The sequence below is a fragment of the Dendrobates tinctorius genome, unplaced genomic scaffold, assembly GCF_039654945.1.
Source record: "Dendrobates tinctorius isolate UK_male_01 unplaced genomic scaffold, ASM3965494v1 ptg000012l, whole genome shotgun sequence".
NCBI lineage: Eukaryota > Metazoa > Chordata > Amphibia > Anura > Dendrobatidae > Dendrobates > Dendrobates tinctorius.
In genome coordinates this window covers 7761074-7775667 of record NW_027361680.1, presented here as the reverse complement: position 1 = coordinate 7775667, position 14594 = coordinate 7761074, and the positions used below count along the sequence as shown (strand labels likewise).

The 14594-nt window shown below is 43.2% G+C and overlaps 1 long non-coding RNA gene across 1 annotated transcript in view; it reads left to right on the top strand.

Moving 5' to 3' along the window:
• LOC141066293 (uncharacterized) overlaps positions 1–6536 on the top strand; it is a 73641-nt gene extending 67105 nt beyond the window's left edge. The window contains exons 3-4 of the long non-coding RNA XR_012226429.1: positions 5422–5507; positions 5919–6536. This is a non-coding gene — a long non-coding RNA (uncharacterized lncRNA). The remainder of the gene's footprint in view (positions 1–5421; positions 5508–5918) is intronic.
• Positions 6537–14594: the final 8058 nt, after the last annotated feature.

Below are 14594 nucleotides of genomic sequence, written 5' to 3'. Positions count from 1 at the left end.
GGTTTATTATAAGACCTATGTGGAGGTTGCTTTCCTTTTTGATTTCTGTTTGAAGAGGTCATCTTATGAATTAAGACAGTTTAATATACAGAATATTAATTCCTGATTATTTGTAATTGAATAATCACCTTAATAGTATCTATGAATCAGATAGTTAGAATCCTGAATTCACTCAAGGGTCTACCCAAATTGGCAACAGGGATTATTATCCTATTAAATTAGTTAGGAGTTAGAGATATCACAAAAACAAACTCTATAACCTCAAAAAGGCCTAAGTTAGAATAATACCTGACTTATGTATCGTTGCCTATCAACAATAGTACTAAAGATTTCCTATAGATCTCTATATCCTATATCTTTCCTAAAAAGAGAAAAGAGAACAAAAGCCTATATATAGAGTTGTGTAGGATATACTGCTAATAAGCAGCTAAACCAAAGATTATTGTATATGATTTGAAATATTAGTTATGAGGATAGAAATAATATATAGTATATACAACCACAGTAATCAAGTAAGCATCTAACAATAGCATATAATATATATCTAATGTCGATTGGGGTATTAGAGCCTGGTGAATAATAGTAAAAATGTATATAATTTGTACTGCTATCCAGGTACCAAATTATAAGTAATAAAATATAAGTTATGTTCAGGAGCTCCGTGGCTTTAAATATCAAACAGCCGCAATCACCTAAAGCTCAGCTTCCACTCTCTATCCTCAGTAGCCTTAAGTATCAAACAGCCGCGATCATTTAAAGCTCAGCTTCCACTCTCTATCCTCAGTGGCTTTAAGTATCAAACAGCCGCGATCATCTAAAGCTCAGCTTCCACTCTCTATCCTCAGTAGCCTTAAGTATCAGACAGCCGCGATCATTTAAAGCTCAGCTTCCACTCTATATCCTCAGTGGCTTTAAGTATCAAACAGCCGCGATCATCTAAAGCTCAGCTTCCACTCTCTATTCTCAGTGGCCTTAAGTATCGAACAGCCGCGATCTTTTAAAGCTCAGCTTCACTCTCTATTCACAGCAGTCTTAAGTATCAAACAGCCGCTATCATTTAAAATTCAGCTTCCACTCTCTATCCTCAGTGGCCATAAATATCAAGCAGCCGCGATCGTTTAGAGCTCAGCTTCTACTCTCTATCCTCAGTGGTTTTAAGTATCAAACAGCCGCTATCGTTTAAAACTCAGCTTCCACTCTCTATCCTCATTGACTTTAGGTATCAAACAGCCGCAGATTTTTAAAGCTCAGCTTCCACTCTTTTTCTTCAATGGTTTTAAGTATCAGACAGCCGCGAACACTTAAAGCTCTATCAAACAGCCGTGATCATTTAAAGCTCAGCTTCCACTTAAGTATCAAACAGCCGCTTTCAGTAAAGCTCAGCCCCCACTCAGATATCAAACAGCCGCTTTCAGTAAAGCTCAGCTTCCATTCAAGTATCAAACAGCCGCTTTCAGTAAAGCTCAGCTTCCACTCAAATATCAAACAGCTGCTTTCAGTAAAGCTCAACTTCCACACTCTCCTGACCCACCTTATCAGGGATTACAAAGTTCTCCTTGTATTCCAATATATCAGGACTCCGTCTTCTTCCTTAAAGTCTCCTTGGCGCCAAAGAAAGGGATTTCCCACGGATCAAGCCAGCAAGAGGAATGCAACACCACAGCGATCGCGGCAAATCTGGGAGTATGGCAGTCACTCAAATCCAGTGCCAGTACCCTCTCTTCTCCTCCCCAGGGGCCCACTCAAGAAAGGACTCGGAGATCCGGATCGGCAAGGGCTCACAACAAACCTTAGACCGCGTTGAATCTGCGCACCGGCAGCAGCTGTCAATCATCTGCCTGCTCCTGCTTCTCCTGCCCTGCCAAGGATTTTAGCCAATAACTCCTCCAATTTTCAGCAGATTTCTTCGTGCCCGGTCTTGATCTGCTCAGAATATCTCTCCGGATCCTACTAAGCAGGATCCCCCAGGATCATGTCCACCGGCGTGGTACAACACCCCGAAAATCGCGGCGGGTCTGTGGATGCCGCGGCTGCTAACGTCACACTCCAAGTCCTGCTCTTCTCCTTCCTTGGTCTTCAGTAGCCACCTCAGAGTCCAGGAATATTACCAAACACCGGCCGCTTGCACTTTTCAGCAGTATGCTTCTCTCCTGAAGCCCTTTTTCTTCTCCAACAGGCAGGCAACAGCGGGTAGTGTAGAACGCGGGCCTGAACAGGACCCACGGACAAGCGCCAGTCCTCCGGTCTCTGCACACAAACAGCCCGGTCACCTCCACTCCTCCTGATCACCGATACAACAGGATAGCTGTTCGGTAGAAGTGAAACTCTTCCACCTCCTTTCTTCTTCTGCAGGAGTCAGCTACAGGCCCCTCTCCTCTGCTCAGCACAGGAAAACAACACTGCTCCTCCTCAGTAGCTGTAGTTCTGTTATTTTTGGTCCAATCTTCACATTCTTGGTATCAAAATGCTCCAGGCGACTTCTAGACTCTTGTTGTGAGTATGAATTCTTGATTGGAGGATTCCTGTCGCTTCAAAGTCGCTTTATATAGGTAGTTGAGCAGGAGCCCTGAGCAGACACTTCCTCACACCATCACAGCTCAGGCCACACCCCCGTTCTGTGGTCTTTGAAGCTCTGTGTTTCAAAGATTCATTATCCTGATTTGCACACAAGTGACCCCTGTTGACAAACAGTGATAGAAAATGAATATTTATGCTGCTTGAACAAGGAAGTTTTGTGCTTAATAATAGTATGATTCTCGAAGACAAGAGAGACCGAAATGTTATAGTCTCATGTAGCAATGATCGTGCATGGCATCCATAATCGAGGACCGATTGTGATACATATCTTGACATGTCTGAGTGTGTGTCTGAGTTACGATAGATATCCAGTTTTCAGAATAGGTGATTATGGAAGTCATGCTGCCCATATGCTACCATCTTAGAGTGTTATGCTATGAGCATGAAGAGTTAACTTTGTAACAAGCAACATATGTTGAACTTTGAACAGTAATAGACAACTTTGACAAGTTGACCAGAGGCAAACAGAGTCTAGGTTGACATACTATTGGCAAACAAATCCCTGGTTGGTGCAAACACACTAAGAGGCTATAGCAAACAGACCTTGAAGTCTTGTGCAGTTTCAAGATTCTGATGACTCAGCATACTGCACAGAGGGAATGTGGGAATGTTGTATATAAAAAGGTGGACCTGTGTCAGTGAGGTAGGGACATTTCCAGAAAGTATCGTGGGTGCACGGTTTCTGTGATGACAAGACCAGAGCATTTCCTTCTCATTTGACACTGTGGTCCCTCCAGTGAAGAAGTGATGTTGTAATACTGCTTGGTAATGTATAGTATGGATACTTATTGTTCTATGTATTATAATTCATAATAATTGTATGATTCACATGAAATTAACAAGACAGGGTAATATTATATCTGCCATTCCATTAATTTGGTGTTTTATAGCCATTGTATAATAAAATTGTGTTATATCCAAGTAGTAGCCCTCTTTACAGCCGTGTCTGAACCTTATTGCTAAACAGTTGGCAATACATAAATTGGCGTAGTCGGCAGGATACGCAGAAGGCTCAGAAGTTTTTTTTCTTTGTTGGGATAAGAAATAATCCTCACGTCCTAACTTATTTTATGGGATAGTAATTTGTCGGCACTAGGCCAAAATGTTTGGGTTTTTGGCGCAGGAAATGCGTTGTTGTGGCTTGGCAGAACCCTGGGAGAATAAGCTCAAGGGCTCAGAGCCCCATGATGTTGTTGAAGAACTCATGGGGATCCCTGCTAAGGCAGGTGATGCAGTTAACCCCTCGATGTTGTTGAGTTACTCGAGGCTTTCCCTGCAAAGGCAGGTGATGCAGTTAACCCCTGATGTTGTTGAAGTACTCAGGGGTGATGTAGAGTCTTTAGGACGGTGTATGTGGATTTTACTCAGTGTATACCAAGATATGTATGAGAAAAACACCCATATGCAAAGAAAGTTGTCAGAAATGGAACAAAAAGAGGTTGTAAGTGAGTCTGTTGAGACTCCAGGGTGGGAGGAAACCCAAACCCCATATGATATGTTGGCGACTATGTGGTCACACAGTGTTGGTTCAAGTGAACATTGGGACAAATATGGGCAAGATGCAGAGCCTGCGGATGTAGCAGAATGCTTGCAGAAAGTAAAAGTAGAAAAAGGGAAAGAATTATGTGCTCTTGGTAGGTGTGGCTGGATCCTGCTATCTGCATATAGAAAACAGCATGAGGAAAAACAAAGAATGTTAACTAAAGTGCAGGAATTGGAAATACAGCTATGTGAGGCCCAGAAAGCATTGGTGGCAGCACAGGGTCAGAATAAGTTAGTAATGGACAAATGTGTTGGAACTCAGCATGATGCAGGACAGACTGCTGTATGTGTAAATCAGTATAAGTGCAGAAAGAAGAGGGGGAAGGTGAAAAGGAAGAATGCTTTGGCCATGGCTAGAGCAGAGTTGGAGAGGAACCCAGATCAGTGGGATAGTGATGCACAGGAGTCAACTGACTCCGAAACTGTCATCAACCCAGAACAGGGGGATGATCATTTTGATGGGGAGATGGAAATGGATCCTCTTCTTAACCCATTAAAAGCTCATCACATTTGCCAGACCCAGGTTGTAGGGATGGCTACAGGAAAGCAAAACCAGAATGAGGTAGAAGATTGCAGTGTGTCTAATAGATTTGAATTGCAATCTACCTTAAGTAGAAGAAATACTAGGGGTTGCAAGGCCCCGGCAATGTTCAGATTCAGGCGATCTGATGATCCCCTGTTGTTCTGTAGTAATTATTTGGCATTGTACAGAAATGTTTGCAATCATCCAGATATGTCTCAGAAGGATCCTAGTTTTCTATTTTCAATGGCAAATCATTGTAATGTAGATTATGCCACAAGAGTGTCTCTAATAAATACCAGTTCATATGAAAGATTTTTAAAACTATTAACTGAGTGGTGTCTTAAGTCAAAAGAGCAGGATGAAGTATCCGAGAATGTGTCTACTGTTTACAGGCCTAGGTATTGCTTTAAATCTGGGAAGATAGGCCACATTAAATGTTATTGTAATCCCAAATCAGAGAGCCATTCACTGCACCAGAATATTGATGGCATTGAGAATAAGGAAGGACTTGCCATCTACGATACTGAATTTACAGACTCCTGTAAAAAAGCCGACTTTGCTACAACTGCACAAAAGTCGCAAGAAATGCAGATCCGAACGGTAGATAAGAGTGAGACTGGGAAAGAGCAGAACTTGTCATATTGTAGACCCCCAAAAGACGGTGCTACTATTCCTGTGTTCTGCTATGGGGCTGGATTATTTTACCTTGGTCACCAGTAATCATTCCTGTGTTATCCTTTTAAGACAGTGTTCTAACCTTTCTGTGTTTTTTCTTTCAGACTGGACAAAACAGTTTTTCAGAGGAAATGGATTCAATGTATTTAGCTATATATATAAGACATGGGGTAGACTAATGAGCTCAAAGGTAAAGGTTAAAATAATTGTTTGCAAACAATTAAATAAGTAATCATCCCATTGTGATGAATTGGACTGTATTTAGCTAAAAGTATTGGTTTAGTTTTATGTACATTTTTAATCTTTATTTTCAATTAGGAACATAATAGGTTTGTAAAATCCATTTGAAAGTTGTATCTTGAACAGTTTTGTTTGATATTTCAATGAATGGAGGTAATGTGATAGATCAGATTTATCCAGGAAAAATATATGAATATTGAGTAAAGTGACATGTCAATAATACAGAGAGAAGCTAGAATAGCTCAGCCAGTGGATTTCTAAAATTTGGTGGAATCAATTAAGTGTTCTGCATTTGCTCAAGTCATTTCTGAAGTAGCAGTCAATGTGATCTCAGATAATAATGTTTTTGTTTTCCCTTTAGATCAAAATCTGATCTGTAAGTGTTGTATTATTGCTTTCATCTTGTGTGACTGCTTTCAAGAGCCAAGCAATCTTCAGACAGATGCCAGCTATGGAAAGTGTGGATTTCTGAAAACCAAACAGAATCTATGGCTTTACTTGGCTCAGTGGATGAACAGATGAACACTAGCCATTTTTGAAGGGCAAAGACGAAGAAGATGTGACCCAAGATGTGAACTGTACTGAAGAAAAATTTCTAATGGGAGAAATGATTAGAAGAAGGATTCCAAGAATGATGCCAGCTGATCCATGCTGTCAGTGGACTTGTGATAAGCATGAAATATGATGAATCAGACTGGGGATGGGGAGAGGGCTATTATATGTGGCTCCAGTTCAGATAAAAAGTGCAAAAGTATGAGGGTGGGCAAATATGATGTATAACAGTATAGTGATCTCTCCATCATTTGCAGAACATGCCAGTTGTTAGCTCTAGGCTAACTTTTAAGGAGTAATTTGTATTATGCATGCATTGGTTTGTTGTTGTTGGATAAATAATGTGTGACTATAAGATATCCAAGGGTGGATTGTGGTGCTAATAAAAATATGGATATCTTCTAGCCTACATATTGTAATACAGTCATATGTAAAAGTTTGGGCACCCCTATTAATGTTAACCTTTTTTCTTTATAACAATTTTGGTTTTTGTAACAGGTATTTCAGTTTCACATATCTAATAACTGATGGACTCAGTTATATTTCTGGATTCAAATGAGGTTTATTGTGCTAACAGAAAATGTGCAATCTGCATTTAAACAAAATTTGACCGGTGCAAAAGTATGGGCACCCTTATCATTTTCTTGATTTGAACACTCCTAACTACTTTTTACTGACTTCCTGAAGAACTAAATTGGTTTAGTAACCTCATTGAGCTTTGAACTTCATAGCCAGGTGTATCAAATCATGAGAAAAGTTATTTAAAGTGGCCACTTGCAAGTAGTTCTCCTATTTGATTCTCCTATGAAGAGTGGCATCATGGGCTCCTCAAAACAACTCTCAAATGATCTGAAAACAAAGATTATTCAACATAGCTTTTCAGGGGAAGAATACAAAAAGTTGTCTCAGAGATTTAACCTGTCAGTTTCCACTGTGAGGAGCATAGTAAGGAAATGGAAGAACACAGGTACAGTTCTTGTTAAGCCCAGAAGTGACAGACCAAGAAAAATATCAGAAAGGCAGAGAAGAAGAATGGTGAGAACAGTCAAGGACAATCCACAGACCACCTCCAAAGACCTGCAGCATCATCTTGCTGCAGATGGTGTCACTGTGCATCGGTCAACAATACAGCGCATGCATAACGCCTTTTTGTATGACCAAACAACTCAATCTTTGTTTCATCAGTCCACAGGACCTTCTTCCAAAATGTAACTGGCTTGTCCAAATGTGCTTTTGCATACCTCAGGCGACTCTGTTTGTGGCGTGCTTGCAGAAACGGCTTCTTTCGCATCACTCTCCCATACAGCTTCTCCTTGTGCAAAGTGCGCTGTATTGTTGACCGATGCACAGTGACACCATCTGCAGTAAGATGATGCTGCCGGTCTTTGGAGGTGGTCTGTGGATTGTCCTTGACTGTTCTCACCATTCTTCTTCTCTGCCTTTCTGATATTTTTCTTGGTCTGCCACTTCTGGGCTTAACAAGAACTGTACCTGTGTTCTTCCATTTCCTTATTATGTTCCTCACAGTGGAAACTGACAGGTTAAATCTCTGAGACAACTTTTTGTATCCTTCCCCTGAAAAGCTATGCTGAATAATCTTTGTTTTCAGATCATTTGAGAGTTGTTTTGAGGAGCCCATGATGCCACTCTTCATAGGAGAATCAAATAGGAGAACTACTTGCAAGTGGCCACCTTAAATACCTTTTCTCATGATTTGATACACCTGGCTATGAAGTTCAAAGCTCAATGAGGTTACAAAACCAATTTAGTGCTTCAGGAAGTCAGTAAAAAGTAGTTAGGAGTGTTCAAATCAAGAAAATGATAAGGGTGCCCATACTTTTGCACCGGTCAAATTTTGTTTAAATGCAGATTGCACATTTTCTGTTAGTACAATAAACCTCATTTGAATCCAGAAATATAACTGAGTCCATCAGTTATTAGATATATGAAACTGAAATAGCTGTTGCAAAAACCAAAATTGTTATAAAGAAAAAAGGTTAACATTAATAGGGGTGCCCAAACTTTTACATATGACTGTATATTGCTTATATGCTTTGATATAGTGTGGTCATTAGACCAAGGGTAGAAAGTATTGCAAATATGAAATATGGTTGTTTGAATCCAAACACTATATTGCAATATACTAGGGTGTAATATCATTAATGCTGGACTTTGATACTGAGACACAAAGCGTTTGCTCTGTGTCAATACCGTAAGACAAGGAATTGTTCTGTGGTCTTTGAAGCTCTGTGTTTCAAAGATTCATTATCCTGATTTGCACACAAGTGACCCCTGTTGACAAACAGTGATAGATAATGAATATTTATGCTGCTTGAACAAGGAAGTCTTGTGCTTAATAATAGTATGATTCTCGAAGACAAGAGAGACCGAAATGTTATGGTCTCATGTAGCAATGATCGTGCATGACATCCATAATCGAGGACCGATTGTGATACATATCTTGACATGTCTGAGTGTGTGTCTGAGTTACGATAGATATCCAGTTTTCAGAATAGGTGATTATGGAAGTCATGCTGCCCATATGCTACCATCTTAGAGTGTTATGCTATGAGCATGAAGAGTTAACTTTGTAACAAGCAACATATGTTGAACTTTGAACAGTAATAGACAACTTTGACAAGTTGACCAGAGGCAAACAGAGTCTAGGTTGACATACTATTGGCAAACAAATCTCTGGTTGGTGCAAACACACTAAGAGGCTATAGCAAACAGACCTTGAAGTCTTGTGCAGTTTCAAGATTCTGATGACTCAGCATACTGCACAGAGGGAATGTGGGAATGTTGTGTATAAAAAGGTGGACCTGTGTCAGTGAGGTAGGGACATTTCCAGAAAGTATCGTGGGTGCACGGTTTCTGTGATGACAAGACCAGAGCATTTCCTTCTCATTTGACACTGTGGTCCCTCCAGTGGAGAAGTGATGTTGCAATACTGCTTGGTAATGTATAGTATGTATACTTATTTCTCTATGTATTATAATTCATAATAATTGTATGATTCACATGAAATTAACAAAACAGGGTAATATTATATCTGCCATTCCATTCATTTGGTGTTTTATAGCCATTGTATAATAAAATTGTGTTATATCCAAGTAGTAGCCTTCTTTAAAGCCGTATCCGAAACTTATTGCTAAACAGTTGGCAATACATCTGTACAAATCCCCTCCGAAATGTAAAGTGCTGCGGAATATGTCAGCGCTATAGAAATAAAATTTATTATTATATTATTATTATTATGTATGGGATCAATATTACCTCAGCAATTCATGTAGCTGCCATGTCCCTCATGTGCATGCTACATTTTCCTCACAGACTCTGAGACAACTTCTGTGTGACCTCCCTGCAGACATGTTTGATATACTACTCTGCATTCACCTCAGACATTGTTTAGTGTGTACTAGGGTAGTATCAGCTCCTACATCATATCTGGAATCAAGATTACCTCAGAAATTCATGTAGCTGCCATGTTCCCTCACTTATTGCAGAGGCAGCTTTTGTGTGACCTCCCAGCAGACATTTCTGATATACCACATTACTGCTGTATTATACAGAGTCTTCATGAATTTTGGGTATATGTATGATAGGACAGAGCAGGGACACATACAGTGTCTGCCATTACTATGGTGGAGCTGAGCAGTCACATGTATTAGAGACACTGGTGAGAGAGGAACAGTCGGGGGATGGTATATGTATGATGATGAGAGGCTGCACTTCAAGTTAGTGCACTGTATATGACCCTGCTGTGTGCTGATTATCCCCCCTTCCCAGTTATGGAGTCTGATGATCTGCATGTGACCTCATCTCTGTTATATACTGTGATGCTGGGTGTGCAGATCCAGTGTAACCATGTTACTCACTATATGTGGTATATGTGTAAAGGCTCTATTCCTGTGCTGTATACTTAACCTGTACCACAGGTCTGTATACATGATATCTCTCCTCACTCTGATATATACGGATCATGCTGGGTATAGACATCCTGTGTCTCCAGGTCATTTTCCTGGCTGTACATATAATCTGGACATGACTTCCAGCTTACTGCTTGATTTCTGTAGCTATTGCTGCCTTTAGTCCTCCCCCTCATATGTTGCATGATCAGAGTATATGTGGTGCCCCCGAGGCTCAGTCGCCACAGAGGTACTGCACCTGCACCTAGGTAAGTTGGGAACTCCTTTCCACACTGAAACACCTGCATCCAACACACAGGATAGTTCAGCACTGACCACATTGTGGCTTCATGCTTAGAGGATAGCAGAGCACCTTTCGTGGTTCCTTGCTTCGTAACACGAGATGTGCTGGGAGGTGGGTGGAGTTAGATATAAAAGAGTGGGAAAGTTTAGAAATACAGTTGAGTCTGGAGGTCAGTCAGTCAGGAGAGTCTGAGGACAGATCCCTGGAAGAGGGATGGAGGAAGGAGTGCTGCAGCTGCCTCAGTGATCTGAGCCGGCTGGCACGGGAAAGGAACAGAAGGAGAAAGATGTAGAACTGCAACCTAAGCTTCCATAAGAGAGAAGGAACAGCGCTGTGTCAGGACTCTGAACATTTTTTACCCTTTTGCATTACTGCCCTTTTCCAAGATGGTGTCTTTGGTCTCATGTGCATTGTGTCCTCCTGCTATAAAACTCCACCCCAGCCTTCAGTCTGTGCTTGAGTATTCTGCCTTGCATCCTGCTCCTGACCTCTGATTGCTCCCTGGCCATACACTGGCTCCTGTGAACGTGTGTGGTGATCCTGCTACTCTGCTCTGAGTTCCTGCTGCATTCTCCAGTCTCCAGTAACTCCTTCTTCCTCTGCTGCTCGTGTTCACTTCCATCTGCATTTGCTGGACATGTAAGCTGTTGCTGCTCTGCAAGAGCCTGAGACTATTTTCCAGGCCTCCCTGGTCAAGCTAAGATATGATTTGAACTGCCTTTTAAGTTTATCTATCTGTGTTTGGACTGAGACAAGGATTTATTCGTGTCAAGTATCCTCAAGAATAACTGTGCTTCATGGACTTTTCGCTTGATTGCATTTTCCTCTGAAGTTCCTATAGACTGCTAAGCTGCGTCTTATATTTACACCAAGTGTTGTGAACTTGAATTTCTTTCTGCATCCATTTGTATCACCATTAGTGTTGAGCATTCCGATACCGCAAGTATCGGGTATCGGCCGATATTAGCTGTATCGGAATTCTGATACTTAGTTCCGATACTTTTTTCATATCGAATACCGGAATCGGAAGTTCCCATAATGCTAGGAGCCCGCTCGATTTGATTCAGCCAATGGGGATCCTCAGAAGTGTGGGCATACCCTTTTAGGCATGTAGGCATGTTAACTACTGGCATGGCTGTGATTGGCTGCTGAAATGATGTCATGATGCACTATAATAACTGCAGGAGCCGCCATTTCAGGTTCACTCTGATGTGAATTCAGTTAGGGACAGGCTGCTGTTGAAGACTGTGAGGGACAGTTAGAAATAGCGATCATCAAACATATCTATTGCTCTACCCAGGCTACATAATCCACAACTGTAGCATTTTTTTAGCCCAGCAGTGCTGTTTTAATAGCTGTCTGCAAGGGCTGTGTGAGTGCAGACCCACGCTGTGTAGTGTGTCCTGCAGGCACGTCTGCTTGTAGGCCGCCCAGTGTGTGTCTCTGCCTCATACACATTGTTCTTTTATTGCTGCTTTATGTTGGTTGCAAACACTAAATGAGTGGACAGCGGAGCCTTTCAGCAGCCTTTCAGTGCTATAGCCCATTTCTCTGCACTGTTTTTGGCTGATAGGTCTCTCTGTGTGTGAGTGCAGCTCACGTTGCAGTGTGTTCTACAGCCACCACTGGTTGTAGTCCGCTCAGCGTGCGTCACTGCCTCATACATAGTCCTTTTTTTGCAGCTAATTTGTCCAGATTTTTGCTCCTATATTAGTGTGCTTCCATCCGCGTCCATTGTCATTGGTTGGTTGCAAACACTATATAGGATTAGATAGAGGAGCCTTTTTGCTGGCTTGTGCCCTTCAGGGCCAGCCAGACTAGTATCACCCTATTTTTTGGAGCCTCATCAATTGCATTGTAGGTTAGCTTCCTGCATTGTAATCGCTCCAAAAAGTTTGTGCTTTGTAGGACCTCACCGTACCCCACTGCTGCATGACGAACCAATTGAAGCCGTTGTCGGATGGATGGCAGCTAACGCATCCACTTCAATGACTTCCGCATCCTCCCAGGGCCAGAGCACTGAAGAGCAACCATCTGTCTCTTCACCACCTGCCAAATTGCCCAGGCAGTCTGAGAGCCCTGGACAGGAGCCATCTCAATCTTTACTTCTGTTCTCAGAATCTGTTGGCTTGGAAAGAGGTGGCCAGCCAAACAGCATTCTAGAGCGTGAAGAAGAGGGAGTATGCAGTGATGCACAACTGCTTTGTCCCTCTGAATCTGAAGAGGCAGGTGGGCCAGTGCCTATTGTCAGCACACCTCAGTGCTCATCTGATGATGATGAGACTCAGTTGCCAATTTGTGGTGCGTACGGTGCTGGCGAGACAACCCAGGACCAGCCGGTGCTTGAAGAGGGGAGTGGAGATGATGAGGTCCTTGACCCATCATGGCGTCAGCCACAGGAAGGTGGTGGGAGCAGCTCTGAGGAAGAGATTCCCCGAACGGCCAAAAGAGGAGGGAGAGGGCGGGGGCAGACTTGGTTGCCTGTAGCCTCCACTTTGGCACCCGTGAGGAGCAATCCTCTTCCAAAACACAAAACGGGCGCTCCCAGGACTTGCAGTGCGTGGTCTTTTTTTGACACAGTTGCAGATGACATTTGCTTTGTCAAATGCAAGCTGTGTCATCAGAAAGTTAAATGAGGGAAAAATGTGAGCAACCTCAATACCACAAATATGTGGAAACATGTGCGTACCAAGCACGAGGTGGAGTTACACAGACACACTGAAGATGTAGGCCAACCTTCAGCTGCACCTACCACCTCTTCAGCTCGTGTTGGGGCCTCTTCCTCCAGCTCACACACAGCTGGTTCGGCTTCCTCACTGGAACGCCATGGAAGAACCTCTGCCACTGTTGTCCAGAGACCCAGTGAAATTCCACCCACTGAACCACGTTCTCAGTCATCATCACACTCCCAGGCCACTCACCAGCAATCAGTGGCACAGGCATGGGAGAAAAAGCGGCCATACTTGGCAAACCATCCCCGAGCACTGGCTCTGAATGCCGGCATTGCCAAACTACTGGCCCTTGAGATGCTGTCATTCAGGCTGGTGGAGACTGACACCTTCCGGAACTTGATGTCATTGGCAGTTCCACAATGCAATGTGCCCAGCCGCTTTTATTTCAGCAGGCAAGCCGTCCCTGCCCTGCAAAAGCATGTGGAGGGAAAAATTAAAAATGCGCTACTAAATGTCGTCAGTAGCAATGTCCACCTGACCACCGATGCGTGGACCAGTAGCCATGGACAGGGACGATACCTTTCCCTCACTGCCCATTGGGTCAATGTTGTGGAGCCGGGTACAGATCTGGAGAGTGGCTCTGTACGTATTCTGCCAACTCCAAGGATTGCAGGAATGCAGTCTGTACATATTGAGTCCTCCGCCTACTCTAGTTCCTCGGAATCAGCACTGCATGAGCCTGTTAGGCCAGATATGAGCACACGTGTGGCCAAACGTCAACAGGCCGTCCTTAAATTAATTTCTTTGGGGAATCGGAGCCACACAGCACAGGAGCTCTGGAATGCCATCAAGCAGGAGAGCGATGTGTGGTTTGTGCCAGCGAATCTCCAGCCAGGTTTGGTAGTGAGTGACAATGGCCGAAATCTAGTGGCAGCTCTGGGACTAGGCAACCTCACTCACATACCATGTCTGGCACATGTGCTCTATTTGGTCGTGCAGAGCTTTCTGAGGGACTATCCGGATCTTGATGCACTGCTGCACAAGGTTCACCTAGAGTGTGCTCACTTGCGGCATTCCAGCATGGCAAGATCGCGCATTGCATCTCTGCAACGCCGATTTCGCCTGCTAGAACATCGCATCATATGTGACCTCCCCACCATGTGGAATTCAACATTACATATGTTGGAGCGGTTGTGTGAGCAGCAGGCAGCTGTAATGGAGTACCAGCTGCATCAGGCGCAAACAAGTCGCACTGTGCGCTGGACACACTTCACCACCACTGAGTGGGCCACTATGAGGGACATCTGCCAAGTTTTGCGTGCCTTCGATGACTCCACACGGATGGCCAGTGCAGATGATGCACTAGTCAGCATGACTGTCCCCCTTATCTGTCTGCTTCAAAAAACCTTACAAGCACTAAGTGAGGAGGTTTTTGAAGAGGTCGAGGATGAGGAGTCAGAAATGCCATCTGCTTCTGGCAAGTCTGCGCAATGTGCTTCCACACAAAAGGCCCAGGCAGGGGACGCTTAGTGAGGCGGATGACGAGGAGTCAATGGAGGAGGAGGAACACATCTCTCCAGAGGAGGGAGGTACACAAGGCT